Source organism: Leopardus geoffroyi, chromosome E1 (genome assembly GCF_018350155.1).
Source record: "Leopardus geoffroyi isolate Oge1 chromosome E1, O.geoffroyi_Oge1_pat1.0, whole genome shotgun sequence".
NCBI classification, from domain to species: Eukaryota; Metazoa; Chordata; class Mammalia; order Carnivora; family Felidae; genus Leopardus; species Leopardus geoffroyi.
Window position 1 is genome coordinate 52732691 of NC_059330.1, and position 26672 is coordinate 52759362.

General features: G+C 45.2%; 1 long non-coding RNA gene across 1 annotated transcript; it reads right to left on the reverse strand.

Annotated features, from left to right (window-relative positions):
- Window positions 1–697: 697 nt before the first annotated feature.
- LOC123603998 lies at window positions 698–26419 on the reverse strand. Its single transcript, XR_006715167.1, has 4 exons — window positions 25895–26419; window positions 6421–6825; window positions 1837–1946; window positions 698–846 (listed from the first exon to the last, which is right to left on the reverse strand). It is a non-coding gene; the product is annotated as an uncharacterized LOC123603998 (long non-coding RNA).
- Window positions 26420–26672: the final 253 nt, after the last annotated feature.

Here is a 26672-nt window from a genome sequence, read left to right on the forward strand (position 1 = left end):
ATAAAATTATAAATGAAAGGACACATTATGAGCACTTTCTTTGAAGGGGAAAAAAAAAGGGTCTTGCCTGGAAGTAAAATCTTGGAGTCTGTATCCTTCTCTGGAGAACACTCGAGAGCTTTCTCTGCCAACAGCGGGACCCCTGAAAGAGCTTGCCTTTGCCCTCAGGATTCAAAAAGGTAGGCCCAGTTGTTCCCCCAGATTGTGGGGGAGGCATGAAGCACCAGGAGGGGGCTTGTGAAGCACGGGGGGCCCCGGGCTGGTGTCCCTCAGGGACTGAGGTCCGTGTGTCTGGGCGCCTTCCTTCCACCTCCCTCTACCCCCCCCCCTTCCCCTTCCACCACCGGGGATTCACTCGTGTTTACACTGGGGAGACGGTAACTTCTGCTTCTTAACGTTTAAAAGAAGTTTAAAAGCTTATAAAAAGGCTCTTAAGATTTCTTGGACACCAAATGCCTCTTGCAGAACAATATTTTGATGGGTTAAGTGTAAATGAATCAGAAACCTACATATTAAATTTCCCTTGACATACACATCAGTTTAAAATATTAATGGAAAAAGTGCCCAGGGCTCAAAATGTTTGGGATTTCCTCAAACCCAAAATACTTGAACATGAAGAGTGGAAATCCATTTGAACCAGTCAGGTTTGCTGATTCTCCACACCCCGCCCCCCCCCCCACCCCCACCCAGAGCTTTAGTAATAATGGCAGGAGCAGCGTGTCCCGGCTGGCTGGGGACAGGTCACATGCCTGGTCATCATGGGTTGGTCGAGGCAGAAGCCCGGGGCTGGGCTCACACTGTAGAGATGTTGAGCCACTGTTCGTGAAGGCTGACCCTAAAAGCTGCCTTTAAAAAAAAGCAAAAAAAAAAAAAAAAGAAAAAAAACAAAGGCAAAACTAAATAAACAATCACAGACGATCGTATATCACTGGCGAAGATATTTAGATTTGAAAAAGCCCCAGAAAACAGAATGTGCTGCAATCTGTCCCTCACAGATAAACTCCGTTCTGGGTCCTGTAATTGTGGCTCTCATGATCTCTGATGGTAAATGGCACAAAGGTCAGAACTTGAGAACCATTATAGTTTTGCTGTTTGGGCTTTGTTGTTTTTATTTGTTTTAACGCTGATTCTCGGTCCAAGGAAATACCCACAAAAAACAGAAATAACCCCAAATCCTGAAACCAGGCTCGATCCCTAAAATCATCATTCTTGTGATTTTCTTAATGCATTTTTTCATTCTGTTGGTTTTGTTTTGTGAGTGAACGGCCACGCTAGGTGAGTAGCTAACAGGAAGACGGAGCCAGGTAGAGAGGATTTCGGTGCTGTCCTCACGTGTCATGGAGGTAGTCTGACCGTTGGGGGCTGTGTGTCGCACAGATCGCAAATATGAGCGATTGCTAAGTTCTGAGTAGGACATACCATGTACCCAGGGCCTCACAAGCACCGTGGGACTGCCGAGTCACCAGGAGGCCTGCCTTGGGCAACTTGAGCCCCAGCGCTCATCACAGGGCCCAGCGAGAGGGGAATCGTGGCTTTGAGCTCATGCCTGGCTGTGTAACAGGTTAAAAGCACGTGAAAGCTCTGCGTGAACTGCAAAGAGCTATCTGCACATAAGCTGTCTTTATTATTAGTTTCAAAATTCACATCCCCTATCCCCTGAGGTACCCTCCCAGTCCCAGAGTGGTTCCACGGAAGCCAGTAATGACCTCCGAATGGAAATGCCAGAGGGAGTTTCTTCTGATGGGTGTGAGCCTTGTTCACCCTTTCTCAAAGAAGTTCTCTCAAAAGCTTGGCAGGGTCTTGGGGGCCGGGGAGATGATATTTAGGGAAACGTACCTTTGAAAGACAGTGTTAGGCCTTATTCCACTCGATGTATGCCCTGGGTGGTGGTTGTTGAATGACTGAGCAATGGAGCAAAGGATAATTCTTTCCCAGGAAAGTTGCATCTACAATGGAAAGTTGGAAGAGTTACAGTGGTAAGAGCTTCAGGGGACCTGGCAGACATAGAAAGGCTTAGAAAAATACCCAGGCTCCAGGATGCCCGATCACAAGTCTCATTTCTTCTCAGTGAGATCTGGGGTCTGGAGAAAATGTTCTCAGCGGCAAACAGGACAGCCATGAGAAATGGCCAATTCCAAAATGTCCTCTCCCCCTCCTTTCCCAGCTGTCCTCAAGAACGTGCAAAAATAAAGTACTCCCACCACAAAGCGATTCCTTTTCATCCTAAGTAATCGATAGCAACCCTGGCGGGGCTTCTCTTACGCCACCTGATAATTCAGGATCAAGATGTGTGATCCCTCTAACGTTTGCTCAGGGAGATGACAGAGCTGGAAATAAAAAGTACACGGTCACCTATGTTACCAGGTGTCCCTTGATTGTGGGCAAGTTTGGGGACCCGTAGTTATCCCCCACAAAGGATCTGATGTTGGCTCTGGGCACTTTCTCCCGTGCCTTCATCCTGTGTTCTGGGGAAACCCATTTTTTAAAATTTATTTTATTTTTTATTTGTATTTGAGCGAGAGAGAGCAAGAGTCTGCAAGTAGGGGAGGGGACAGAGGGAGAGAGAGAGAGAGAGAGAGAGAGAGAGAGAGAAAATCTTAAGCAGGCTCCACACTCAGCACAGAGCCCCATGTGGGGCTGGATCCCTCGACCCTGGCATCATCACTTGAGCCATAATCAAGAGTCAGATGCCAGCTAGACTGAGCCACCCAGGCGAGCCAGCGGAAACCCATTATAATGCTAGCTGGGACCCTCCTACTCTGTCCCCCAGGGAGAAATTCCACGCAGGGGGAAAACAAGCAGAATAAAACAAAAGTTACACTTGCAGGCCTGAAGTGCCCCTCCCAGCTGCTCAGCACGCCCACCCCCTCCCCCCGCCCCAAACTAATTGTAGCAGATGGACTGTAAGTTTCCTTGCACATTCAAAGGGTCACAGAGATGAGGTCTAGAAATCCAGCCCGTGTTTGACTGACATCTGGGACTTGGTCCCACCCCCGCCCCTAGTCCAGGACCTGATGCGAGATTGCACAGACTCGCTCCCCTCTCCCTTTGATACGGAGCCTGTGCCTACACTGGCGCTAAAGACAACAGTCAGCCCCGACTTGCCTCCTGCCCCTGCTGCTGTTAATCTGCAACGTGCCGCTGCCACGGTGTTGCTGCAGTTCAGAGTTGGTGTCGTGGGGGGCAACATGGTAGGGGTTCTTTCTTCTTCGGGTTTGATACATCCTTCCTTCCGCAGCTCCTTGCAATCAACCACCAGGAAAAGGAGGGAAGCGGGCAGGAGGGACAGCGGGAGACTTCCAGAAATCTCTTTCCTCCCTTGCCTTCCCAAGTTGCCCTGTACTGACCCTGGAGGTTTGCACCTGCCCCCAGTGAAGGAGTTGGTTACTTGCCCGGAGCCCTCCCAGGCACCACCCCCGTGCTCACTTCCCCCTTTTCCTGCCTGCAGCCTCTACACCCCCAGCCTCCCGTGGCTTCGCAGCCACATTCCTCGTCTCAGGAAGAGCAAGATGAGCTGACTTTTAGTGAGCTTTCAACACGCTTCAGTCTACATCCCTAGTTGCCTCTAAACGCACAGACTCAACCAGTGGCTTTCTTTGGTATCATTTGTGAATCTAGAAGCGTGAAGGTGGGTCCACAGATAGCACGTGGCATACACTTCTTTCTGTTAATAAATAATACTCGGGGAGAAATTGCTTTTTAATTTAGATTTTAGAACTGGTGTAAAAAAAATTTGTTTTTAACGTGCAGGCTCTCTACCTTCCTCTGGAGTCAAATTGTGTAAACCCCAAACTTAGAGCTCCTGCAGTTTATTAGTACAAGGAGAGGGGAGACACCAACCCCCCCCCACTCACCCACTCACCACCTCTGCCAGCATTAAATTATGAGAGCATTTCCTCTTTGCCAACCTTGCAGACTGAAAGCAAGGGTTGTATGTTTGTATGTTTGTTCCTTTTTGCTGCTTTTATTGGAGGAATCGTTAGGGCTGAAAGGCAGGTGTGCACCTGTGTTAGTTGGGCTCTTTTATGAGAGTACTTACGGGTGCTCAGGCTTTTTCATGGAATCAGCCCCCTCATTGCCAATTAATTTCACTCTGTTTCAGGGTCACAGATCATACCCCTAATCCTGGCAGTTGTCTCACCGATGGGGCAAAAACGTATAGAGGGCCAGCATAACCATTGCTTCTGTTGGAGAAAAACGACTCCAAGGGCATGTCCCACAAAAAGCAGACCACGGTTAGAGGCAGGCATAATTGCAGTCACTAAATTAGCAGGGATCTCTCAGCCAGGGGCTAATCTAAGCCAGACTTCATGTAACGTCAGGCCACGAGTACATCACAATTGCAATTAAAAAGAAAAGAGAAAAATCACCCTTGCTTCCCAAATGTTTATTTTGAACATAGCAGGTAGTTAGTAATAATGTGAGATACTAAGGCATCTGGAAGAACCAAGAAAAGTAATTTGGGCTAACAATCTTTGAAAGGCTAAAGGATTTTAAATGCATCTCCAGGACCAAGCCCGTTGCATGCTTCCTTTCTTTCTCCGACATCAGCCACATATCTTTTGCTACCTCTCGGTTCTTTTTTTTTTTTTTAAGTTTATTTATTTAAGAGAAACCAAGACTGCACAAGCTGGGGAGGGGCAGAGAGAGAGGGAGGGAGAGAGAGAGAGAGAGAGAGAGAGAGAATCCCAAGCAGGCTCTGTGCTGCCAGTGCAGAGCCCGACACAGGGCTTGAACTCATGAAACTGTGAGATCATGACCTGAGCCAAAACCAAGAGTCGGACGCTTAACCAGCTGAGCCACCCAGGCCCCCCACTACCTCTTGGTTCTACCCAAGATCTTGCACCCTGCATTGTCTCACCTTGTGTACTGCTTCATCTGGACCTCCTGTCACCTTCCATTACTTGGTTAACCTAGCCCTCCGAATCCCCTTGACAGGCCATAGGCCCTGGACCCTCCAAGTTGGATCTCTTCTTCTCTTTTTAGGTTCTCCTAATGTCCATCAGGCCCCGTGCTTCTAGACTATGCCCTAACACAGAATCTTTAATGCTCACTTCCACATAAAGGCAAGAATCAAGTCTAGAAATCCAAAACAAATGTACTTTCCCAGTGGGAGGGTCAGGAGTGAATTTTTTCTCCTATGGTCAACATGTACTAATTTTGCATTCAAATATATATATATATATTTAGTTCAATTTCAAAATCCAATATACCAAACTTTGCTTCTCTTGACTTTTTAAACTCTTTTCACAATCCCACAGCCCCGGATTCACTAGTGCAATTGGTCTTTGAATGTGACCCTTGGGTTTTTTAAATCAAAGTGGATATCAGAGACTCGTGTTTCTACAGGTCAAATCATATTGCAATGTTGCCAAGAGTTCATGTCTATGGGTGAATGGGAAGCCTATTTTTCACAGTTTTCTTTTTTTTAGGGACTACTGCCTTGATAAAAATTTAGGCCTTTTCTTGGCGGGGGCCTAGTAACCCTTCCGGCCATATTACAATGAAATTTTAAAAACTTGGCCAAGCGTTGGGCTCTCCTGGGATTTCACCTTTTTAAATTTTGGAATAAGTAGGCTATCAGCAAGGCCATGGACAACTTTTGATCATACACAGAAACTCATTGTAATAGGATTTTTTTTCTGTGTTAATTTAATGATTTAATAAAGACATTTGGCACATAAATAAGACTCTCATAGACCAAGCATTTTTAACAATGAGAGGATTAAGATCAGCCTATCGGGGATATTAGTAAAAGTGTCTTTTCTAGCTTTAGTAAAACTCTTCCATCTGTTTAGAGGTAAATTCATTATTCTTAACTAAAAACCCTCCTGAAATAGATGTGGTGAAAAATGCTCTGCCCCTGTTATGAGACTTTCCAAACAAGCCTAAAATTGCTTAAAAACAAAAGGCAAGAGGAAAAAGAAAGGACCATGTCTCCAGATAATGAGGTCCTGCCTTTGTGTTTTATCTGCAGAACAGCACAGTTTGAAAAGTCTGGATCCCATTTCATTTGAACTGAACATAAATGTAGTGCCTGGAATTCTCCCAAATGAATAAATTCTTTGCCGATAATTTTTAAGTGAAGAAAGATCAACAGGATAGGGCCATGAGGGAGGATTATAGGCTGCAGGGTGTGTGTGTGTGTGTGTGTGTGTGTGTGTGTGTGTGTGTTTGCACTGAGCAAGACAATTGGGATAATTCTGGACATGATTATTGCTTTTTTCTTTCCTTCTTTCTTTCCTTCTTTCTTTCTATTATTTATTATTACTTTTTTGATGTGCTATGCTGCATTCTGTCTTTCTTTGTTGGAAAACTCCAGTAGATTTATTTCCCCTAAAAGACCCCTGCTGACTATTTGCTCCTGTTAATTCCTTCTCAGTTTTCCTCTCCCATCCTGAGGAAAGCAACTCGACAAACCTCCCTTCCTTACAGCAGCTTCTGATCTTTTTTCTCTGTTTCAGCAGGCTGGTTTCTCTCCCCTGGATGGTGGCCAAAATGACGCCAATTTATGGTGGGTAAGAATACGCCATGGACCATTTCTCTCTTTAATTTTCCTGCATTTGGTGAGGTCTTGCTGAGCACAGACTGCAGCTTCTGTACTGATGAAGGGCCAAAAAGCTGTAGGACCATCGCATTCACTCTCAGGACCAAGGTCACCAAAGGAAGAACTGAATGATTTGTTTATATAAATCTCTCCACCGATCCTTGACAAGTCTTGCAATGAACACAATTCTCTTTGGGGCTTAATGTTCTCATGAAGCTTCTTTGTTTGAAAAATGAAGGAAAAAGAAATAGCCGTTGAGTCTCCAACTTCTTTGACCACTGGAAGAAAGGTAGAGAAAAAGGAAAAAAAAATTAACAAAGAGAGGACACACGTCCCTCCTCCTTCCTTCCCCTCTCCCCATCCACAGGCAAAATCTAATAAAGATGATTAAATTACATGTCTTTCCTCCCATTGAAATCCACTGCACACTATTCAAATATTAGAACTCAGGAAATAAGGCAGGACAAGGTCCCTCATGAAACCTTAGAAGGCAGCACAGGGGTCTGAGCTGGAGGTCTGCCTGGCTGGGCGGCTCTAATTAAGAAATCACCCCGCTGAGCAGAACTTAATCTAAATAAAATATAAAAAGGAATTCAGTGAAAACCATTACCTCCTCCCCACACACCTCACGTCCAGAGCCTGCAGACTCTCCCTGCCAGTACTGGAGAGTTCTCTGTTGTTCTGTGTGCCCCCAGCACCATCAAATACAAAGACCCCCCGCCCCCTCCTCTTGAAGAGGAAGCTGGTTCTTGTGCCTGCCTTTTGCTGTTTGGCCAGACTTTCACAGGGCCACGGCAGGTTTAGTCCATGTTGTTTTGGTTTGGAGGGGAATAGGAGATGGGGTTTGATCAAGGATTGACTCCAGAGCTGGATATCTGGCCAACTTCCCCAGTGTTACTACAGTGAACTGCCAACCCACAGCCTCTCCATAGGTGACTGAGTTCTTCTAGCCTATCCATCAGCTGCTTTCGATGGAGTGGCCACTTGAGAGCAGAGACCAAGTCTGTTTAACTTGATTTTGGTCAATATCCTTGTGTTAGTGAGTCCTTTAAACTATATTGAGTCAGCCTCAGACCTCTGCCCCATTCAGGTCCGGGCTGTCCCTCCAATGGCGAGTAGCTTTATTTAGCCTTATTTCCATCTACACCCCATAGAAACCTATTTTGTATTCTCACTGTTGACCCCTAAAAGTGTATTGTTGTGTCTTACACATCTGTGGCTTTGCACAGGCTGCCATGTCTGCCCGCAAGAGTGATTCTTAAACAGTTAAAAAAAACAAACCAAAACCTGTTGTGAGAACCGGACCCTCTCCCTAGCGGGGAAGAATCACACATATGCATATAAACACAGGTTTGGCAAACAATTTCAGGGGTACCTTAAATCCTCTAAGGATCCCATAGCCACCAATTCAAGGATATTGCAGGAGATTGTCCTTTCTCTCTTTTCTCTACTGACAGACACTCAAAGACTCTCTCTTCTGACCAAACTTGAGTCAGACTGTTCTGAATCCTGTTTCTGACCCGGCCCCAACCTTGGGCTCTGTCCTTGGATCGTTCAGTCTAGTTTCAGCAGGAATCCTGCTGGATCAGTTTTGCAAAAATCCCCCACCCTGGATATCTGATCAAATTCCTCATCCTGCACCCTGGATATCTTATCACCCTGGCCAGTCTTCAGCAAAAATCTTGTTGGGTTGGTTTAGCCAGAATCCCCCCAGTCTTGATATTTCCTCCTAGTACTTTTCCACCAAGGGACCCCACCCTGCTCCTTGGCTATGCATCTCTGCCAGCCCTTGTTGTATTCAGGGTTGAGTCCCCTCTATCTCCCTTTCTACAAAATCCACATTGCAGCAGTCTCTTTTGGGTAAAGTCTTCCTGAACCATCTTTAACAAGCGCCATGAATAATTTTCTCTCTAACACCTCCCATTTCAGGAAAACCCTTACTTATTCTCAAGGAGACCTCCACGAAGCCTTTCATCACCAACCCCGAAGCAGTTATGAACAGAATTCATGCCTGTGTGCTCCTGACGACCCTGGTATGTGTGTCTAGAATATCACGTATCATAAGGCGGTTAATCATTTGTTTGTATGTCCATCCTTCTCCGGACCAGGGGTAGGCAAACGTCCTCTTAAAGAGCCAGACTGTAAATATTTTAGACTTTATATGTCATATGTTCTCAGCTCTGCAAAAGCAGCCATAGACAATATGTAAATAAATGGGCATGATTGTGTCCAAATAAAGCTTTATGGGTATTGCAATTTGAGTTTCATACCATTTTCATGAGCCACAAAATATTATTCTTCTGTTGTTTGTTCTTTCAAACATTAAGAAACGTATAAACCATTTTTATCTCATGAGCTATACAGAAACAGATGAGGGCAGGGGCAGATTTGATCCACAGGATGTAGTTTGTTGAACCCTTGTCTGGACTGAGGAGAGACCCTCAAAAGTAAATCTTACTCACTTCTGAGTCCCATGATCTAGTCTGGATTACCTCATTTCTGAGTCCTGTGATCTAGATCTTGATTATCTCAAAGGTAATTCATCTTTTTTTTTTAAGGTTTTTTTAAGTTATTTATTTATTTTGAGATTGGGGGGAAGGAGAAGAGAGAGGGAGAGAGAGAATCCCAAGCTCTGCAGTGATAGTGCAGAGGCTGATATGTGGCTGCATCTCATAAACTGTGAGATCATGACCTGAGCCAAAACCAAGAGTCAGACACTTAACTGACTGAGCCACCCAGGTGCCTCAAAGGTAATTCATCTTTGAGTTTCACTGTCTAGCATTAACCGATACATAAATAAGTGGATAAATAAACAACTAAATGACCAAGGGACTACGAAACTTTCCTTGAGACAGATGTTGAATAGAACAACTATAAATATGGCTTTCGGGACCCTGTGGAGGCACCCTGTTTCTCCATGATTAGGGACATAACACCTTAAGTGGTTAGCTATCAAGGCTCCAGTCACAAATTCTGCAAGTCAAGGATCATTCCACAAATCACTGGGTAGATGCCAAAACCTAGAGAAGCCCAGTGTAGTCAGAAAACACCTCCTTTTGTAGAGAGAAGATTTCTTCCACCACTCCCTGCTTTGACAGAATCATGGCTTCTTTGAGCCTCACTTTAATAATCTCTTAACTTTTATGTGTAATAGGCAGCTTCTTACATAGCTCCCAGTGGTCATCCCTGTTGGTCTAAAGACCCTCATGTAATCCTCTCTTTCTGAGTGTGGGCTAGACCTGATGACTCACTTCTAAACAATGGAATACACAAAAGTGATGGGCTGTCATTACTAAAATTAGTTTATATAAGATGGTAACTTTGGTTTGTCAGCAGAATCTCTATTGCCTTCTCAGCTTGCATACTTTGATGGCAAACTGCCATGGTGGAGAGGGCCATGTGGCAAGGAACTAAGGGTGGCCTTCAGCCCACAGCTGGTGAGAAATTGAGAAATTGAGCTTAAGAAACCTTCAAGGAACTGAACCCTTCCAACAACCCCATTGGTGAACTAAGAAATGAAAATTCCTATAGTTGAGTCTTCAGAAAGAATCGCAGACCCTAAACCAACACTTTTTACTCTTATAAGAAAACTTGAGGCAAAGGATCCAGCCAAGCCATGCCCATATTCCTGACTTACACAAACTGTGCAGTGACAAATGTGGATTATCTCAAGCCACTAAATTTTGGGGTAATTTGTTACACAGTGATAGATAACTAATACATTTATCTATATAAATGGATATATATTTATTTATTCTCCCCACCAAAGTGTGAAGTTCCTCCAGGGCAGGACTTAAGTTACATCATGCTCATCTTGCCCAATAAAACAAGTTTACAAACGTTTGCCAAATTGACCTATAGTTTGGGTTTCATTGAATTCAGTCAATTTAAACAACAACAGTAATATTGAAATATGTATCAGTGATAGGACAGAGTAGGCAGCTGGTTAGGGCAGAAAGTTTTTGAAGATCATGAGGGAAAAAAATATTGGAATTTGTACCTCAGTGTTACCCATTTACAGCTTAGACTTTCAAAGGGTTTAGTTCATTTTCAAAAAAAGTCTTCAAAGTGGGTACCTCCTAACTACATGAGAGAGATCTTGGCCCTCATTGACCCGACCATTACAACCTGTCCACTGGACAGTCTACTTATTTAGGCAATTGTTCCCCATTCCCTTGTTCTGCATTGTACATGAGCCATGAGAAATACTATGAAGAGAGAGGGAAAGATGGAAATAGTGGGAACTGAGGAAAAGTTGGAAAAGTGGAAAGGAGGAAAGAGGAATGAGCAGTGGGAAGAGAAGTGGCCAGAACACCCAACCAGAGGCAGAGAACTAAGTCAAAAGAAAACATCCGATTTTCCTGGCTCTGATACTAAATATTTTGACACGGAGCTTAGCATTTATCAAAAGGGAAAAAAGGAAAAGCAGAAGTTGTCTTCCAAGATGTGTTGGAAGTGTTGGGACCCAACACTCTTGAAATTCCATGACCTAATTCTGTGCAAGGTTGCAGAAGAGAGATGGCCTCCCTTGTCTGAATGTCATGGCGCTGGGGCCTCTGTTTTCTCAAAAGAGATGCCACTATCAGAGATTAGGACTAGAATGCAGGGGATGTGGGGTGCTAGGCTGGATACCATGCTTAAAAATGTAGTTTTATTTTATTTTAATTTTACTTTTATGTTTATTTATTTATTTTGAGAGAGAGAGAGAGAGAGAGAGAGAGAGAGAAAGAGAGCATGGGAGGGGAGGGACAGAGAGAGGGAGGGAGAGAGAATCCCAACCAGGTTTGATCTCATGACTTGAGATCGTGACCTGAGCTAAAATGAAATCGGATGCTTAAGCACCTGAGCCACTAAGGCACCCCAAAAACGTATTTTTAAATCACTGTGGATTCTCATTCTCTCTCTTACTGGTTGCTTATCTTTGCAGTTAAGTCGGCTTTTCATGACTTTTGTAGACATTATATAATATATTCTTCCCCCTGCCCCTATCACCAACTGTTAGGCAGTCTCCTCCCAGAACGGGATGGGAGTTGAGTCAGCTTGAGCTGGAAAACTTTCATGCTGACATGTGAGGGAGCCAATTCTCAGCCACAGAACAAACCTAAGTTTTCTGCAGTTATCAAAGGACCAAATAGATCTCAAAAAGAAACCTAAAAATGTATGTTCAAAGGTCAAAACAATTTGAGCTACTTTAAGCCCAGGTTCTCCTCTGTAGCGTGGGGACAATGTGTCTAACGGGGTCATTCTGAAAGTCAAATATGTGGAAAAACCTCAGTCTGCTGCAAGGTTACTGAACTCTTGGCATTTCGGGTGGGATTCTCCTTTGTTGTGGGGGCCTTTCCTCTGCATCACAGAATGTCTAGCAGCATCCTAGCTTCTACCAGAGAGATGCCAGTGGCACCCCACCACTTGCCACCACTCCTCCCTCACGACAGTCAAAAATGTCCCCAGACATTTCCAGATGGAAATGCAGGGAGCACGCAAATCACTCCTGATTGAGAACTGTTCTGCTCGCGTTTGGCATATTGTGATTGTTCCATAAATATTAGATGGCATTTTTACTATCATTAAAATCATCACCAACATCAGCATCAACTGGCCACGGTAACAGCTCCTCTGGCTCACTGCATTCTTGAAATAGTGGCTGTCTGTCTTCTCCCTTCAAAAGAAGGGGCCGAGAAGAGGCAAAGCTATGACGTTGGTAACAATCCAGAAGTAAAACCTACTATCTCCTATGAAGTCTCTTTTCCTGGAAGGAAAAAGGGCCGCCATTTTCTCAGGCTCCAACCAGGTACCTTCCTTAGCCTCACAGTTTGCGAGACGCTACAGATTCTTCTGCTGGCGTCAATATTCCAGCTGTGGGCATGACCGGTACAATTGGTGCTTAAAGCAGATCTTGGAGGTTTTCCAAAAGAACCATAAGAAAGGAAGGAAAGAGATGTTCGCGAAGAGCTGCCCAACAGAAACGACTCCCTTTGCTGTTTTGTGGTTTTGTGCTTATTTGGGTTCACAGGTGTGTTTTTTTGCCCAAATTGTTCTTGCAAATTCTAACAGTTTGCTTTAGGTGTTTTGATATCACGCTGTTTTGAAGGTACAAATGTTTTTCATGGCATGTCTTGTGTTAAGTGTACAAACTGAGAGGTGAATGTTGGTGACGGGATGGAGGGCAGTATTCCTCAAAGTTTTAACCAAATAGATGCTAATAGCACAGGGAAGTGCAAAACGATTTCTGGGAGTCTGGTTGCGGCCGGCTGAAAATACATTTTTTTTCCACCTTCTATTTTTATGTTTAGAATCCATGCACACTTTACTCTTGATGCTACTTTTGTTTTCATTTGTGTCAAGGTAAATTTTGTAAACTGACTCTCAGCATTGGGCCCTTTTTATCTGGTGACTTTTACTACTTCCCTTTTTATTTTTTTATTTTTAAAAAATGTTTATTTATTTATTTTGAGAGACCGCATGCAAGAGACAGAGCACACAGGGGAGGAGCAGAGAGAGAGGGAGACAGAGAGAGAGAGAGAGAATCCCAAGCAGGCTCCGTGCTGTCAGCACAGAACCTGACCCAGGGCTAGATCTCATGACCTGAACCAAAATCAAGAGTAGGACGCTTAACCAACTGAGCCACCCAGGCACCCCCTTACTGCCCTTTTCAAGCACGCATGATGCACTATGAAGGAAAGATCATGGCCTTGGGATCGGAGGAGCCTACCCCAAAATTTGTTTCAATAATAATAATTAAAAACTCCTCAGCCTCACAAGGATCTGAGTAGATCTTACATGGATTCCTTCCTCATTATTCTTCCCCTTCCTTACCACACAGCTTTGCTCTTCCTGCCTCATTAAGTGAATCTTTTTGCCCCCATGCCCACCACCCACCACCATTCTGATTTCCTCACTTCCCTCTACATTCTGTCCAGACGTCTTCCCTTCCTGGAGCCCTGTCTCTCTGTGCCCTGCAAGTTCTTCAAATACCGTCTTGAATCCACGACACCTGCGAGGATTTCTCGGATGAATTAGACTCATGCCGACCACCCTTCTTGCATGCTCAACACGCCTCGTCAGCTCATGTTGACGACCTCAACACAGAGAAATGCTTTTTTAAAATATTCATTTCAGTGTCAATCTTTCTTCCCTCTGATTTTAAGTTGTTTTAATATTTTAAAATCTAAGAATGACTAGGGAAGAGCGGTGTCTGTCTGAATCTAATGAATGTCCTTGCGTGTCCCAAATGATATACTTCCTAGTAAGTGTTAGATTCTATATTTATGTTTTACAATAAAAATATAAACAAGAGCTGATTACAGCCTCCCCTAAGACCCCAGTTATAAGCAACTTGAGGACAGGAAGCTTATTCATTTTCCACTACGGTTGAACTTAGAAGTTTAGACATTTAAGACCTTCCAAAAATGTATGTTGAATGAAACTAAGAATGAATGCGTGATTGTATTTTTCTAGTTCGTTTCTATGAGGTTTAGTTGATCTTCATATTTTGGCAAGAGCACGTTTTTATGATGCCTTGTCGGTGCTGTGCTAGTACAGCCTGTGTGTCGTCCGCAGTTGTTGGCTCATCCAAGGCCCGGTCACTGAGTCTCCCTTATTCACCCTTGACCTCATCCACGTTCTTCAGGGAACCAAGCATCAGACTTGGCCCATAGTGGGCAATTTGGAAATGTGATGGAATGCATGTCTTTGCTGCATAATACAAAGAACACAGGCCAAAGAATTTGGGGAAAAGGTGATCGGTAATAGTATATAAGAGCCAGCTCTTATATACTATGTACCAAAATACGTATAAGGTTAGATGAAATGTTCATAGAGGGGGTGAAAATCATCTGATGAAGAGTGGTGGGCAAGTCTGGGGGTTAGGGAAAGACCTAGACCAGCCGAACAAATATTGCCGCCTCATTTTACTTTCCAGGGTGCTGGGTCGATGTCTTCTGGAGGAAGATGGGAGCACGACGTTTTTTTCTAGGTATCTGTGCTTCACCAACTCCTGTCTCCAGGCAGAGAGAAGGTCTGCCTATTAGGAGGAGAGTGTGCTTGCCGGGTGGTCAAGCACTGAATGAAAAATCATAACTTGTGTTAATAATGGGGTGGCCACAGGCCAAGGCTGCTGGGCTTTTTCACTTGTAGTTGCCATCAAAATGAAGACAAGCTAGCAGTCACCGAAATTGGAAGTGATAACATCGACTGAAGGCAAAGTGGGCTGGCTGATAGAAGTAATAGCGGGAACTGGGATCAGAGTGGGGACCTGGGTAGGACTCGATAGAACGTGGTCGTATGGTGTTGCCTAGACCTAGTCAAATACCAGGGTCTTTGAGCACTTTCCCACAGCTCACTTCCAACTGGGAAGTTAGAAAGTAACACAGAGAGCTTGTATGCTGGGCACTGCTTTACAGGAGCAACAGGTCACATGGAGCATTGTTTCATGGACCCTTTGAGCTCACTCTTCACAGCCCCAAGTGATCGTCCTATGAGGCAGCTGGAGACCACGTTTAATGGTCTCCATCTTTTGACCAGTTAAATGCATGAACTCCCCACTTGACAAAACCCATCCAGGTATGACAAGAAGACAATAGTTTTTGAGAGAGGCATTGGTTACACACTTTGATCGAAGAGTTGTAAGACCACGTTACCGGCATCTAAATAAAACTCAGTTACAAATACATGATAAACGACTGGAAAATCTTCAAGTGGATCTCTCAATCCAGGCATGACCAATTTTTCCAGGAAGAGTGAGGCTGCAATTAGACGGAAAAAAACTCAAGAGAAAAATCCTCCCGTTAGTGAGACTTAGCGTAATGGGAGATACAGCACAGGAGGTGTTCTAGGCTGACCTTGTCCGGGGCCAAGATCAAGATACTCAACCTGGCATCCATAAAGCGGGTCTAATGGCATCTACCACATGGTGTTGTTGTGAAGGTCAAATGACATAATGTATGCAGAATGATTCATCAAGGGCCTGGTACACAGTCAGCATATAACAAATGCTTGATCCACGGGTAAAGCCAATATCCAACCCCACTCCCAACTTTAGACCCACATTTGGACTCAATTTCCACCATCGGCTCTGATAGAAAACCGCTAACCAAGATGGCCAGGCCTGAAGAAAGCCAATGGAACTTTCCTGCAAAGCCAAACTACTGTTCATGGAAGATAATGAACTATGTCTTCACCACACGAGTCTACGCGATGCGGGGAACGCTCCCCATAGGACTCTTAACCAACTGTGATTTACCTGCTGCGTATTTCCACCACCGAAATTTCTCCCTTCACTTATAATAACTGTCCTCTCGGTAGCTGGGGGCCAGCAGGCTAAGAAACAGGAGGCGGTTGGTGTCAGCCTCCTGAGCTGCCAACTGGAGATATTTTTCTCAGGTTTCTGGGTGGGTTTTTAAGCCAACAACCTTGAAAAGGAAGCAGAGCCAGCATGCCACAGGCATCTGGGACACAAGGCCTACACAGTATTTTTGAAAAGTCAGTATCGCTCACTGACGATAAAGGGGCATTCACTGTGGGCAAAGCCACTCCACAGGAGTGGGTGGAGTTGGGGCCACCAGGCAGGCCTCGGACTGAGTTAGCAGCCAATTTTCTTTTTCCACCATCTCTAGAGTTGAGTAGGTGCCAATACAGCTAAAAGCTTTTGGAGACACCCATAGACACAGATAGCGAGCCCCCCGTTCCCCCCCAACTCCCGTCTTTTCCATGGAACTTAGCAGCAGCTACCAGGGGCGTCATCACAGAGCATTAATTTTTTCCTTTGCCTGGTTTCCCACATTCTGTGACCACCTCAGAGTGTGCCAGGGAAAATACTGAGAGCCTAGGTAAATGAAGGGGAACCCAGCATTCACCAGTCTGGCCTTAAAATAGCCGGCGGAACGCCCCCATCCCAGAGAGTACACAGGCGGCAACTGTTACCTAGTGTGCTCAGAGCACCCGCCCACCCCACCCCAACAGCTCACCCCGATTCCCGTGAAAGCCTATCTCAGAGAGAGGATGAAGGAGTAGCCAGATGACTTGGCCGTCTCTTTCCCTTTGGGCCCCGTGACTTGGGCGAATACTAATGAGCACACAGTGACCTGATGCAAACCAGCGCACCCACTGGGCAGGGTGGAGACCTTGGTGGAACGGACGTCTGGGCTGGTGGAGGCTTGGGCAGGGCAAGTGGGGAGAGCCAAGAGGAAGAGTGCTCCTGGAGGAGAGTGGAGGCCTTGGGAGCCACAGGACACACCCCAGGGTTGGGCACACGGGCAGAAAGAAAAACGTCTCCATGCCGGACAGCCTGGGACACAGCCGTACAACTTGCTGTGTGTGGCAAGGTCGCCCATTCCGGAAGGTGCGCCTGCAGCGGGGAGGGGCCCGCCACGGAGAGAAGAAAGCAAGGAAGGAGGGGAGAAGATACTGCGTGCGGTGAGGATAAGGAAGTGCGTAGAGCCTACACTGCAGGAGCCTCGGCTCGTCAACGTTCTCTAGGCGCTCTCCGTGCAGTTGCCAGATTTAGCAGCATGTCTGGTGAAATTTGAGTTTCAGATATACAACAAATAATGCTTAGTATAAATATGTTCCAGGTAATATTTGAGGCATAATTATACTAAAAAAATATATGGTGCTTATTTGGAATTCAGGTGTAACTGAGCGTTCCATATTTTACCGGCAACCCTAGCACCCCCTCAACCAGAACAAAGACGGTCAAGGGCAGAGATTGTTTCTTCCATAGCCTCTTTGTAAAACCTAATGCCGTCCATTCTACATGCTACTTTGCTATGTAATGTCGTGCAGAAGGCACGCTCTGCAATCTGACTGTCCTAACTTCCCCTATTATTAGCCATGCGATCTTGGGCAAGTAACTTGCTCACGATTTCCTCAATTTTCTCATCTGCCAAATGGGTAAAATGGTAGGTGCCTGCCTTAGAGGATTGTGATAAAACCCTTGCACAACCTTTTACTGTGTGTGCTAAGCTCATAGAAAGTCCTCACTAAGTGTTAGCTATTATTAGTGGGTAATAAGGGCATGTGATAGAAAAAAAAAATCTCATGGGTGTCAGGGACCCACCTGAGCTGACCATTGGGCTTCTTCAACCAGCTTTGTGAGTTTGAGAAAGACTCTACCTTTCTGGGTTCCTTTTCCTTAGGGTTCGAAGATTCCTTCAGATTCTAAAATCCCACAATTTATTTATTTATTTATTTATTTATTTTTTCAATGTTTATTTATTTTTGGGACAGAGAGAGACAGAGCATGAACGGGGGAGGGGCAGAGAGAGAGGCAGACACAGAATCGGAAACAGGCTCCAGGCTCTGAGCCATCAGCCCAGAGCCCGACGCGGGGCTCGAACTCACGGACCGCGAGATCGTGACCTGGCTGAAGTCGGACGCTTAACCGACTGCGCCACCCAGGCGCCCCTAAAATCCCACAATTTAAATAGATTGAATGGATGGGAACCAAATGGAATAACAACCATGTCAATAGAAATGTATAAGGGGGTTAGAAAGTAGAAGTGTGATAGGGGATGTTTCATTGGTCACAGAGAAGAGTCTGTCCCCAAGTGCAACACTGGCCTTCTCAGGGCCCTGACTGTAGGAAGGCTGGGTTTCAGAGACTGAGGCAAAAGACAACCTGTGTGAGAGCAGAGTATTCCTGCCTCAGCTAGGACTTAGCCAAAAGGATCCTAGCATAAGGCCAAGTGGGGGAGCCTTCCCAGTAGGCAGCCAATCCGGCTGCAGTAAATAAATTCATGTCAGCCCAGTGCCAACACATCACGGAAACCATGGTCCCCACTATCCGCAATAGCGGGGCCTCTTTTGGGGCCCAGAGTTAGTTTTCAGTGATTTGCAACATTTTGACATAATTTCAAATCTCACTAGTGACCTTTATAGCTATGTCTCACCACCTCTGGGAAATTATCACTTAGTCACAAAGCAAATATTTGTCCCTCTCATGTAATTCTGAGGAGAGGATGGTTACCGAGAGACCAGTGATAGGCAGACATCCTCACAGAGGTGGTTTCCTTCCACAGGGCTCTTTCCTGTTCCAGGGGATGGAGAAGAAGAGGGTCCATTGGTGGCACTGCTGACAACATGGATTCACAGAACAGTGGGTTCAAGGGTCCTTGGAGAATGATACAATAAAGAGAACAAATAGCCCCCTGCCCCAGAATATTCACAGTGCACCTGAGAGGCAAAATCTTTGTTTGATGTAGCAATGACTTCAAAGAGTCTGAACATAATACACAGGTGCCAAAAAATATAAGGCAGATGGAGTGCATCTGGGTTAAATTGACAAAGAAGGAGCCAAATGGGCCCAACCAAGATGTGGGCTTTCAATGGGTATATGGATAGCTGGGGAAAAGGTGAGAGTCTTGAAAGAATAAAGAATGTTCTAGGCACAGATGAAAAGTTTTCCGAGCATGCCAGGAAACGGGCATGAACGGGAGCCTAGTTGAGGAGTCAGACTGGAGACAGGTGAAGTCTTCAGGATGGGGGTGGGCCGGGCTCTAGCCTCATTAAATTAGCTCACAGGCCATATTGCACCCAGATAATTGGATTATCTATTGTTTTTCCTACTGTGCTGTGATTTAAGGAGATCTGTGGAAGCATTGAATGGACCACCAGTTTAAAAACATTTCCTCCACCAACTTGAAATTTCATCCACCAAATCATGTTGATTAGATATCACTGGGGGCATATAAATTCATCCACTGTCTGTGGAAGGCAGTATGGCAATAGCTCGAGAAATTACCAATCACATTCTCTTCAAGCAGCAATTCAACTTTTGGAAATTTATCCTGAAGATACACTTGAATGTGTACCGGATTTTTATTTCAGCATCGTGTACAAAACCAAAACGTTTGAAGCAGCCTAAAGGCCCATCACAAGGGGACTAGTTAAATCATGTATGGTGTCAATACATTCACAGAATCAGTGAAAATTAACAACAGATGTAGAAGTTCTCGACTAATAATGGAGCCATCTCTAAAATAAATTGTTTAAAAACAGTCAAGGCGCAGTAAAGGTTGTGAAGTAGGCTGCCATAAGAATGCCATAAGCCTTAAGAATGAAAGGGGTTTCCAGGAGGTAGAACATAACTCTCCCCATTGAGTATGGGATGCATTTGGTGACTTTCACCAAATGATTTCAAAGAACACAGTATGGAGGCAGAGGAAGCAACTTTACAGTGGAGAAACCTGGCAAACACGACCTTGCTCAGGAGATCAAGGGTCACAGTGATCAGTCATGTGGGCACCATGTATGCATGACGCAATGATGAAAACGCACGTCACCACTTAGGTCATCCTTCCCCAAACCCATACCCCCTGGGTAAACATGAGAAAAACACCAATCTGACTCAAATTGAGGAGCATCCAATGACCCCCTCCCCAAAAAACTGTCAAGATCATCAAAACAAGGGAAGTCTAAGAAGTCATCACAGACTAGAAGGGGCTCAGATGAGATGACAACTGAATTTAAGGTAGTGTCCCAGATGAGATCCTGGAGCAGAGAAGGGACTTTGGAATGAAACTAGTAAAATCTGGTAAACTCTGAAATGTAGTTAATTGTAATGTCCTTACCTGTGACAAATGTACATAATAACATAAGGGGCTCCTGGGTGGCTCAGTCGGTTAAATGTCCGACTTCCGCTCAGGTCATGATCTTGTGGTTTGTGGTCCGAGCCCCCTGATTCACATTCTGTGTCTCCCTCTCTATCTGCCCTTACCTCATTCGAGCTCTATCTCTCTCTCTCTCTCCCTCTCTCTCTGAAAAATTGAAAAAAAAATATGTTAAGGAGAGGGGGACTGGGTGATGGTACACATAGGAACTCAGTAATATCTCTGCAACTTGTCTTTAAACTTAAAACTTTTCTAAAATAAAACATTTATTACAAATTTTTAAAAAGGTAGAGATAATATATTTTGCTCACATATGCACAAAAAGTCTGTGGACAAAAATAGGCCGTAAACTAGCAATTTCAGTTGCCTGCAGAGAAGGAGCTGAGTTACTGGAGGAGAAGATTTCACTATATGCACATGTATACTTTGACTTAGAGGTCATGCGAATTTGCTACCTCTTTTAAGATAATGACATTTATGTTTTATAAAAACAAAACAGAATTTTTAATCCATGTTAAGTTGTTTCTAAAAGATGCCTTCATTTTGAAATTCATTTTTTAAAAAATGCATTCAATCAGTAGGCCCCAAGCAATTTATAAATTTGAATTATTCCCCATAGTAATACGTTGCATGGCCCAAAAGTTCAAAGCTCCAAGGAGAATGGTCCTGGGGACATGGGAGTTTTGAGGGAAAAGGGAACATTGGGTAACGTTCTGAATATGTGATACTGCCTAAGAAGATCCTGAGTGCCCAACTGACAAAATGAAAGCACGAGGCACCAGACAGATGGTGGGAAAAGGAGAGCTAAGATGCCTGGAAGAAGTGACTCCTTCTCACAAAGACTAAATTTGCTGCATTAAAATATATGAGATGAGCTCTCCCTCCACTTCCCAATAGACTGTGTCCCACATCTTCCCAGTTCTGGAATGAGCCTTTCTCTGCCTTTTGGCCCTTAAGCAAGAAAAATGTACTAGACAGTTGGATGTCTAAGGGGCACTCTGGACCCTTTGAGAGCTGACTCTGGAGTCATTCTTTTTGCCCTACCCATCGCCCTCCTGTTTCAGCCACCACTTGGCAAAAGCCAACGGGAGCGAAGTGAATTCAAATTTGACTTCATGAGAGAAACCGAGCCGTTCAGGTCATGCCTGAAGCCTGAGAGAAAGGACACAGGATTAGCAGGTCACTGAGCCAGCTGGAGGCAAGGCGCCAGAAGGACACCCACCAAGAGAGGCAGGGAAACGGTTAATAACTCACGGTGACACATTAAGCCAGCTACTCAGGGGCTGGAGCTTGGCTGATTGTGAAGTCAAAACAGAACTGTCGGAAACTGGGAAGGCACTGTCACTTTTACTGTATTTTCCACACATATTTTTATTTTATTTTATTTTTTTTAATTTGGAAATGTTCGTGGGGAGCTGGAACACTCAGGTTGAAGAACTCCCGGGGTCTGAGAAGGAAGAAACTGTGTCTCTGCTTGGATCTTAATCCAGTTCAGACCAGCAGTTCCAGGGGCATCAGCCACTAGTGGCAGTTAGGTGGCCTCCCGCTGCCAGCCCCCATCGTCTGCTCCCCCCCAAACACACCCTGTCCTGTGGAAACACGCTCACCTCCTCTCCTTTTCACTGCCCTCTGGTGCCAGCATGCAACCTCCTGCCAAATTACACGAACAGCATGCTCCATCCACCACCACACCAGCCTCCTTGTACTAAACCCAGCAGTTGCTTAACGGGGAGCAGATGGAGAGGCGGGAAACACCCCCCAAGTGGGCACTAGGGAAACCTGGGGCTGAGAGGCAGAGTGGAATTAAAATGCTCTGTGCTTACCCCAATTGATATGTTGGCAAGGACCCTGCTTTCACAACGCCTCACATGTGAACGACCAGCCCGTGGAAATTCACTAAAAGGAAATAGTAGGGCTCAGGATGTTTAACGTGATTATGTGCTCCGTTTGGGGGAGAGTGTAGGAAATTGGCACGCACAGTGACAGAGGCACTGTGAGGTTTACCTGCTCTTTGGATCTTATAACCCTTGGGATTTTTGTTCTGACCTTCTAGGCAAAGGTATTTACCAAGTACTTGCTTTATAAATTACAGGGAGAATTCTCATCACAAGTGAACATTTAAATAACATTTTCTCCACGAGAGGACATGTCTGCATCATAGACCAGTCTTGCAGATTAATTTCACTCCTGACAACTGGACTTTGACCTTATATACGAATATGTTCACCACCCCCCCGCTGCCCTACAGGTGCGCACACACACAGTTCATTCTGTAGGGACATGCCCACTTAGCATCTCTGCTCCAAGTGTGAGTTAAATACCATCCATTCCGGGGCACCTGGGTGGCTCAGTCGGTTGAGTGTCTGACTTCGGCTCTGGTCGTGATCTCATAGTTCGTGAGTTTGAGCCTTGCATTGGGCTCTCTGCTGTCAGTGCAGAGCCTACTTCGAATCCTCTGTCCCCCTCTCTTTCTGCCCCTTTCCTGCTCACATTCTCTCTCTCTCTCTCTCTCTCTCTCTCTCAAAAATAAACATTTTAAATAAATAAATATCATCCATTCTAAAAAAGAGAGAGAGAAAAAGAGAATGGTTTTACTGAGCGAATTTTAGGCGAGAGAAAAATGGATAGTCTGCAGTGTATGCATGAGCAGGAGTAGGCACGCACACAGCCCTCCCTGCTTCTCTTCCCTCTCGGCAAGAATTTCATTTGCTTCTGAGGTCCCCCAAAGGGCACTGGATCTGATAACCCCCAAACAGCTGCTGTTCAATTGGCTCAGCCAGGGAAAAGTTTCCCTGTAATTTGGCCAGAGCAGTTGTGCTCTGATCACCGGTTCCTTCGTGATGGCTTGGGGCTAATGTCGTGGGTCATCCATCGCAGACCTTATCCACCCGGTGGAAGTTCCCTGACCTATCTCATGGAATAATGCAGAAACACAAGTCCCCCATTGTTCTCTGACTTGGGTATTGAGGGGAGGGGGAACATGCGAGCGCACAAAACCTCCCTCCAAAAGATTAGTGCAATTATTAGCCAACAGTAATGGCTATAAGCCAATCTGCTCTCAACTCCTCCCAAGCACCAAGTCACCTCAGAGCCTCTTAAAGCCCCAAACACAAGACTGTGTGTTCTCCTGCGTTTTGCCGTGTTGTTCTCGAAGGCTGCGGAGCCATTGCTTAATGCTGCCCTTACCCACAAGGCTAATAAGCAGAGAAAGAAACAGTGAATAATACACATGTCTGAGCCCCGGGTCCCCATGCCCCCATAAGTCTGTGAAAGGCAGATGTCCGGGGCCAGACATCACTGGCAACCGCTTCATCCAACGTTGTGCCGGCAAAAGGCTTATAGAACACAGCAGTAGATTGTGACTTGTGGTTAGTGTTAATGGTAGAACTCTCCAGAATGATGTACTCTCTCCCCCTTTCACCTCATATGAATAACAATCTCTGACCCCCGTACTACTACATCCTGCTGGCCATTCTGGAATAATGAGTATATATTGGGAAAGGAAATTAAAGTCTATTCCAGGGCTCTGTATACACTGCAAACATATTTTAAGCGGTGGTCTCAGAGAACACGAACTCTTGTGTTAGCCTACACTGACACATATATAATATATGTCAATAAAGTCCATAATACATCTTGTGGATTAAATGCAGATAATAGTGAGAGATACACAAAGAAGAAAATTTGAAGGACAGAAAGGTTGGTGATCCATGTACATAATACCAAAGCAATCAAGTAATTGCATTTAAGTTACGGATAACTAAGAAAAGAATAGGTCGGCTGAGTTCAAAGACGGCTGGTCCAGTAACTCTGTGAATATTCTACTCAAGAGAATACTTATGTGTATAAACAAATATAGAGGTGAACATCGCCTGCAGAGGTGAACTACTCAATCATTCCTTTATTCTTCAAAAGGTTACTGAACCCCTACTATGTTCCCAGCACAGGTGAAGGCCAGACATTTACTAACTTTCTCTTAGAGCAGCCATATTAAAAGCCCCATTACTTCCAGAGAAATCAGTGCTTTGGAAAACACAGGCACACACAAAAAAAGTCTCAACGCTGAGCAAATAAAAAGGAAATTTTCTATGAGACAACAAATCAGGAAAGCTTTCAACCATCTATTGTTCATTATCGAGCAGATCGACATACGTTAAACTTTGTGCATGTCTAGGAAATGCGTGGATGAGGTATTACATAGAACCCCGTTCCTACGAATTAATGCTACGTGTTCGCAGTAGGATGCTCTCCGAAAAAGCTCTGTTGAAAAATCTGGAGCCTCAGCCTAAATGACCAAGCCACAATGACTCAATGTTCTCCCATAAGATTACTTCACAGTCCTGTACACACACCTAAATAGAACCAGCACTATACCACTGTGTTGTATACAGCTCCCACAGCACATGTTTTCATATGCACACGCACACACACAGTCTTTCTCATCTAGGAAGTTTCGGGTTTTAGTTAAACTCCAGAAGGTCTCCCCTTTGTAATAACTGGAGGATGACTCCTGATGAATCATTTTCAAAGCTGACTCCCAAAACGGAGGTTAAAAATAAATAATAGTCTGTAATAATAAAGAAATCATAATAAAATAAAATAGAAAGTAAAATAAAAATTACTATTACTACTACTAATAATAAATGGGCCATTTGGGAAATGCCTAAAATCCCAAGGTTAAACATATTGTATCAACTTACGAGTGTCTAATCCTATAGACTGCATATACTGAACCACTGTTTGGCATTACTCACTAATGGAAAGATCGAAATGAATACATAGATGCTACGACAGTTTGCCCTTTAGGACGTGCAGATCTAAGCCCCTGCTGTAATCACACCGTGTATATTTGGTACGGGCATTTTTGAGGCTCAGTAAAAGCAGGTCTTTGAAGGATGCATGTCACATCCTCGGATGTGTTCCTCCGCGCACACGCGCGCACGTGCGCGCGCGCGCACACACACACACACACACACACCCCAGCCTTCCATTCCCGTCTGCAAAATTGAGATAATTTCATTCAGGTCTGTTATGAGGTTATATTCCCAGCAATGGTGCTTGTGATCCAGGAAAAGAAGGACAAATAGCAATGCGAAGAAGATCTAGGCTCTGATGACGCACAGAGCCCCCAAACCCTGGGGTCCCCGCTTTCATCCTTACTCTTCCACTCAGGGGCCGAGCCTATAGGAGCCCAGCTCACCAGCACCTGTGTGCGGATGAACTTTCTAGGCCAGGGCACCGGGTACCAATTCACGAGAGAAACCAGATCCACAGCCGGTGCCCACCATTCACTCATCTAAGCTCCTTGTCTTTGAAACCGGGCAGTTCTCTTGTGCGCTTTTGGCGAGTCTTGCAAATGGAAAGCACAGGGCAAGTTATAGAGAAAGTGAAGGCAGAAGGCAGAGGCCTGGCCAGGAGCAAGAGGCTCATGGCGAGAAAGCTTGCCTGTCAGGAGAAGACTCATGCGTGCTCCCCTTCACCCACCATTGCTGACTATCCTCCCAAATCACAGGAGCCCACCCAGCTCATTCCTGCCCGAGGATACGATCCCCGCACAGCCGGACATGCCTCTCATGCAGCAGGTGGCCAGAAAGGACTCCGCTGAGAGATTGTCCCACTAGTGCCTAAACCGTGGCAAAGGACAGAAAGAATAAGAGTCACAACTGAATCAACGTCAAAGGGGGGCGGCGGTAGTCAGATTCAACTCAACGACGGCTTTTTAACCCGGGAGGCTACTCACCTGGGTCTGGCATGAGGACTGACAAAGAAACTCAGGTCAAAATCCAAAATCCAAAGGAGCAAATCCAAGGGTCTCTACTCTGCCATCTTTTCCTGTGTCCCTTAGCCGTCAGGTGTGGGTTAGCTGACCAGGGACACGGCCCTGATGGATTCGGCAAGGTTCCAGAAAGGGAGAAGGGGGTCTAGCCTCATCCCACCACCATCTCTCCGTCCCGGCCCAGCTTTTGGAGCCGAAAGCACCAGCGATGGTGTGCAGAAGCCTCGCTCCCGACATTGAATGAGCCCACGGAATACGTCAATCTGATCTTTTATAGTGCTTTGTTTATTACCAGTGTGCCCTTATTTCATAAGGGAACCGAGAAAGAGAGAGAGAGAGAGAGCAGGCATGTTGAAGATGACTATTAGTAGCAATCCAAAGACAGCTTTTCTTAAGCTTCATTCATACCAGCAAATGTGACCAAACAACCTAGCAATTGTTCTCTCCAATGTCACCTCTCTGTATGGGCCGCTGTGCCGATAAAACCCGGCTCTCTAGCTTTTGCTCCCCGGTGCCCCTCCTAAAAAAAAAATTGCCGTGTTATCCTCCAGATATCTCCAGAGAAATCGAACCAACAAGGAAACCTTTTCTTCTTCTCCCAACCACCCCCCCAACTCGTTTTTTCTTTCTTCTTCACGCAGCTTGAACAATTTGGCTCTGTTCTGGGTGCATTCCTGTGGCCCATTCTCTTTCAGTCCCCTGTGCAGGCCTGAGGACGGTGGACCGGGAGAACACAGGCCCA